We start from the raw sequence: 6640 nt of genomic DNA on the forward strand, positions 1-6640 counted from the left end.
GGTCAAGGGGCCGGATATTATACACTGGGGGTGAGGGTTCATATATTATATTATACACCTGAGGGCAAGGGGCCAGATATTATACACCGGGGGCGAGAGGCTGGATGTCATACACCAGGGGAGGGGTGAGGGTCCAGATATTGTACACTGGGGGTGAAGGTCCAGATATTATACACCCGGGGGCAAGGAGCCAAAAATTATACACCGGGGGCGAGTGGCTGGATGTCATACACCAGGAGAAGGGTGAGGGGCCAGATATTATACACCAGGGGTGAGGGTCCAGATGTTGTACACTGGGGGTGAGGGTCCAGATATTATACACCAGGGATGAGGGTTCAGATATTGTATACTGGGTGTCACGGCACAGCTGTCGGGCTACCGAGGACCAGAGGCTCCTTCCCTGTCCCTAACAGTAGGGAGTGCCCTTCTCCCAGGGATACTTCTGAAGGTGAAGATGCTGCAGCCTACACTCTTGCCTTATCTCGTGAGTCAGACCTCTGTCTGTACTCTTCCCCCACCCAGGGAAGAGGGATGCTATTGTTCACCGCAATACACCAAACAGACAAACAAGGCAACACAAACAAGGGTTAACAGAAAACTCCAGGCATACATAATATTCACTCACATATAACAGAGGGATGCACTGGGGCGTGGAGGTAGGGGAATAAACTAAAATAGGGAAGGATAGGGAATCACCACACATACAAACCAACCAACAGTCACAGCTAACTCCTCCAACTCTCCTTCTCATATGTGCTCCTCTCCCTCCGTTATCCATGCAGCTAATGCTAGCTCTGACAAGGATTTGTAACAGAGCCCAGATTATAAAAGGGAAAGGAGTGGCTAACCGAGCTCAGCTGTGAGCACAGGGATTTCCAACATGGCCGATAAACCCCTGTTCTGCCAGAAGAAATAAACACAAAAATGAAGGAGAAGTGCTTCTTCTCAGTGCTGGAGTAGGAGCAATCAGACACTGTGGTCTTCTGGCTGCACACTGTGGTGGTAATCCTGTGACACTGGGGATGAGCGTCCAGATCTTTTACACTGGGGTTGAGGGGCCAGATATTATACACCGAGGGTGAGGGGACAGATATTATACACTGGGGGTGAGGGGCCAGATGCAAAATCCAAACTGACACACCCAAGGCAAAACCAACACTTCCAAAACCCAGAGTGGAGAGAGGGAATCGCCCCACTACCAAACCTGCAAATCCCTGTAAAAATAAAACCCCTTGACAGGTTTTCCTAAAAATCTGACTAGGTCACTACTTGGACTCAACCCACTCTTTCTTTTATTTTACCTTGTGACTCACAGGCGTCCTGCTGTGAACACAAGGCTCTCCAGCGAGTTTAATAGAACTCCGTCCGCATCCTGGGGGGACACATATCGACCCTCGCATATGATCCCCCTCACTGCCTTACACTATCTAATTGACCACTAGAGATCATTCTCTTTCTATAAGTCCAATAGGGACATGTTATGAGCCCCCCATGGCTGACATTTTACCCACTGGCCCATCATGGATATCATTCTAATGGACCACCATCAATGACATTTTACCTACTGGACCACCAGGAATTTTATTCTATCTAACTGAACACTTTGGATTTTATCTTTTTTTTGTACTGGACCAGCAGGGATTGATGCCGATATATAAGAAACCTCTAGGGAACATACCCTTTCCACCAGCCTACCAGGGCATTCTCAACCACCAGGAATATTACCCCATCTAATGCAGCACTAGGGATATTATTTTGGGGTATTTGTATTCCATCGGGGATAATATTCCACCTAATAAACCATTAGAGATCATTCTTTCTACAAAACCCACCGGGGGCATGTTAAGCCCTGACGGATTACATTTCCCCCCCAGACCACTAGGGATATTATTACACCTGATCTTTATTGATTAGCTCTATGTAATTTCCTTTTTTATGGATTTTAATAAATGAAGACATTTTCTATTAGAACTTTAATCTCTAATTTCATAAAAAAAAGTTTACAAAGCGTCGATCAACCATTAATTTTACGAGCTCCCGAAATATTTCAGATTTGTGTATGCTCTAAATAAGTGCGGGCGGCTCGCAGCGGGAGCGAGCACAATGCGGTTTTGTTTGGGACTTTTCATGTTTTCCACAGTTCACTTAGAGAAGGTGGATATAATTATGATAGCAGCGCAAAAAGCAATATCAGATTGTTGCGCGTCCCCTCCCCCGGCCCCGACGCGCTTCATTTTACACTATTTATTATTTAGTGCAGATTTGCTTTCATGCCAAAATAACAGTAATCTCTTCAGCTCATTAGAATTACAGACTTGCGGCATTGTGGCGCGCTCTGTAGAGGGTTTCGTCTTTTTTATTAGCATTGTGCGAGCTGCACAAAAGCAAAATTTACTCCTTTCATGCGGCTGAAAAGAAGCAATCTTTACGTGACAAATCCGACATTATCATATGTAAACCTCATTTGCCATGTAATGTCTCCCCGTTTCCAGCTCATTAATTGAATGAAGTGAATTTGTCGCATTGTAATCGCCAGTGCGCGGTTGGGTGGGGGCGGGGTGGGAGATTTCGGGCTGTTGTGCTTTTTTGCCGAGAGAACAAAATGAGACCTTTCCACTGGAGTTATGTGACCACCTGGTTGTCTCAGCTCCCAGGATTGGGCTCGGTGGAGGGGGGGAAGGATCAGTATATGGGAACATGGAGAGATACCAGTGGTGGCAGCAAGGTATGGAGTACATATAGGGAGAAGAGCGAGCCCACCCAGAATCCTCCCAGGTATGGATTACACACCCCCTGGTCAGGGAAGACTTGGCTTGTGGAAGGGAAGCTGGTGCATTGTGCCCTTGGTGCTGGAGTATTGTGGTTCAGGAAGGTGTAAAAAAAATTACAAAATGTTATCCTCCCCTGTCCTACGCCTGTCCCTCCCCTGTCCTACGCCTGTCCCTCCCCTGTCCTACGCATGTCCCTCCCCTGTCCTACGCCTGTCCCTCCCCTGTCCTACGCATGTCCCTCCCCTGTCCTACGCATGTCCCTCCCCTGTCCTAAGCATGTCCCTCCCCTGTCCTACGCCTGTCCCTCCCCTGTCCTACGCCTTTCCCTCCCCTGTCCTATGCCTGTCCCTCCCCTGTCCTGCGCCTGTCCCTCCCCTGTCCTGCGCCTGTCCCTCCCCTGTCCTATGCCTGTCCCTCCCCTGTCCTCTGCTCACTCCCTTTGGACACTCTACAGCCGTCTTCGGATCTTCCGCACTCAGGTCAATGTCGCGCCCCTTGTGACCTCATGGGGACTTGAAGATCCTAAGAGTGGCTATAACGTGACCTGAGAGAGCCAGCGGAGGACCCGGCAGCGAGCTGTGGTGGCAGGACAGGTGAGTATTTATTTTTATTATTTGTAACCCTATAGAGAATCCAGCACTATGTTAGCTGGCTGAACGTGACTTTGGCGGATCCATGCAAATCAATTCTCATAAGAGAGAAAACTATTTTTTTTATGCAATTCGACAACCTCCTGCCAGATCCATCAACAGCCTCTTGCTTATCCTTTCCAGAAAAAAAATAAAGTAACAGGCAGCGCTGGTTACATGTGGATCATTGTGACATATATTTGCATTTCTTGTAGTTATTAGCAGAGGTGACTCTCCTGATGAGCGCTGTAGCACCTCCCCCGCCAGATCCGTCAACAGCAGCTTGTCAGTGGTTTCCGGAGCAAACAAGGTGACCAGCCACACGGCTTACATGTGGATAACTTTGACGTGTTTTTGGAGATATTATAAGGAAAGGCATCAGTGACTATGCTGGTGTTACACCATCCTGTCAGCGCCCTGTGGTGGCGCTGTTACTGTACCACTAGTCACTGACTTACACACCGCGTACACCGTCACCGCCATCATACATCATATTTCCAGAGCCGCTGTCTTTTTATGAGTGAGGCACCTTGATCCTCGCGCCCTTGTCTCCGGAGTCGGATGTTGTATCAGTGACACGTTCTACATCTGTATGTGGAGGAGAAAATGACAGCGCGGTGACGATGGGGCTGCGCCTGGGGGCATCCTCTCATCACAGGGCGTCCCCTCGCCCCCAGTCACTCACACAATGTCGCCAGTGACAGCGCAGATCTCATTATATATGAAGATTTCCTCTGCCCTTTTTAAATGCAGATTTAGAAAATGTTCTAGGAAACCGCGATCATAGTAATGCAGGTAAAAAGCACGGTGCGGCCGCCGACCCCGGGAGTGCGCCATTTATCACATGCAAATTACTACCCAACCTCTTCCTGGCAAATGTTTTGCTTTTCTGTTTTTGTTCTTTCTTCTCATTTTCTCAAGAGACTTAATTTTTTAATTTTTGCATCGACAGCTATATGAGGGCTTGTTCTTATCGACGAGTTCTGGCACCAGCTCCAGAGCCCACCTCGTGCCCTCGGACTACAGTGTCCTTAGCTGGGAAGGGGTTAATTGTACATTTTGGCAGCTTGCATAGGTTGGTTCCATAATTACAACAGAACCGGTGGTCGTCATTGCGGTTGTTGGCATGGCGAAAAATAATGGATGTGATATGTGGTTGTCATGGTGATTGATGGGCAATATGTGTGGTTGTCATGGTGATTGGTGGATGATATATATGTTGTTGTCATGGCGATTGGTGGACAATAATGTGGTTGTCATGGTGATTGATAGATGACATAATTGGTTGTCCTGGTGATTGATGGAGGTATATGTGGTTGTCATGGTGATCATTGATGATGCATGAGGTTGTCATGGTGATTGGTGGGTGATACATGTGGTTATCATGGTCATTGATGGATGATATATGTAGTTGTCATGGTGATTGATAGATGCTATATAAGTGGTTGTCAGTCATTGATGGATGATCCATGTAGTTGTCATAGTGATTGATGGATGATATATGTGGTTATCATGGTGATTGATGGATGATGCATGAGGTTGTCATGGTGATTGGTGGCAGAGGCGTAGCTAGGGTTTCAACTTAGGGGGGGCGAAACATCTGAGTGGGCCCCTAACCAGCTAAGGCTACTTTCACACTAGCGTCGCAGTGCGTCTGGCCGACGTACCGATGCATACTGTGAAATAGAAACACAATGGGGGCAGCGGATGCAGTTTTTCAACGCATCCGCTGCCCTATTGTAATGTCTGGGGAGGAAGGGGCGGAGTTCAGGCCGCACATGCGCGGTTGGAAATGGCGGACACGATGCACAAAAAAACGTTACATGTAACTTTTTTTGTGCCGACGGTCCGCCAAAACACGACGCATCCGTCGCACGACGGATGCGACATGGGGCAATGCGTCGCTAATGCAAGTGTATGGAGAAAATGACGCATTGCGACGTCCGTCGTACGACGCTAGTGTGAAAGTAGCCTAACCCTGATAACAACTACGGTTGCACACTCTAATTGTGAATATAGTGGAACCTCAGAATATGACCGCTCTGTTATTGAAAATAAATCTATATACAAAAATGAACATTGATTTTACCGCCATATTGTGACCATACGCAACTTTGATGGTCGCAATACTATGAGTGCCCCTATAACAATACAGTAATGCTTGAGTGCCCACTTTACACTTAATGTCCCCTAAGTTCCCTCATGTACTGCTCCATTGTACACAGTATAGTGAGCTCAAAGATCCCATATACACAGTATGGTGATTCTATAACTCCCCTGTACACCGTATGATGTTCCCACTGCTCCCCTCTACACAGTATGATACCACTGCTCCCCTATAGATAGTATGAGCCCAATGCTCCCCTATACACAGTATAATGCTGACAGAACTCCACTACAGAAAGTGTAATGCCCCCCAGAGCTCCCCTATATACAGTGTAATGTAATGGGTCAACAGCCCCCATGTGCACAACATGCCTTCACAGTTCCCTATACACAGTATGGTGGGTCCACAGCTCCCTTATAAACAATACTGTATAATGGGACTGCAGCTTCCATCAAACAGTATGATGTCCCTCACAGTTCCCCTGTACACAGTATGATGGGGCCACAGCTTCCTTATACACAGTATGATGGGGCCCGCAGCTTCCTTATACACAGTGTGATGGGCCCGCAGCTCCCTTATACACAGTATGATGGGCCCGCAGCTCCCTTATACACAGTATGATGGGCCCGCAGCTCCCTTATACACAGTATGATGGGCCCGCAGCTCCCTTATACACAGTATGATGGGCCCGCAGCTCCCTTATACACAGTATGATGGGCCCGCAGCTCCCTTATACACAGTATGATGGGCCCGCAGCTCCCTTATACACAGTATGATTGGCCCGCAGCTCCCTTATACACAGTATGATGGGCTTGCAGCTCCCTTATACACAGTATGATGGGCTTGCAGCTCCCTTATACACAGTATGATGGGCCCGCAGCTCCCTTATACACAGTATGATGGGCCCGCAGCTCCCTTATACACAGTATGATGGGCCCGCAGCTCCCTTATACACAGTATGATGGGCCCGCAGCTCCCTTATACACAGTATGATGGGCCCGCAGCTCCCTTATACACAGTATGATGGGCCCGCAGCTCCCTTATACACAGTATGATGGGCCCGCAGCTCCCTTATACACAGTATGATGGGCCCGCAGCTCCCTTATACACAGTATGATGGGCCCGCAGCTCCC

Source organism: Ranitomeya variabilis, chromosome 2 (genome assembly GCF_051348905.1).
Source record: "Ranitomeya variabilis isolate aRanVar5 chromosome 2, aRanVar5.hap1, whole genome shotgun sequence".
NCBI lineage: Eukaryota > Metazoa > Chordata > Amphibia > Anura > Dendrobatidae > Ranitomeya > Ranitomeya variabilis.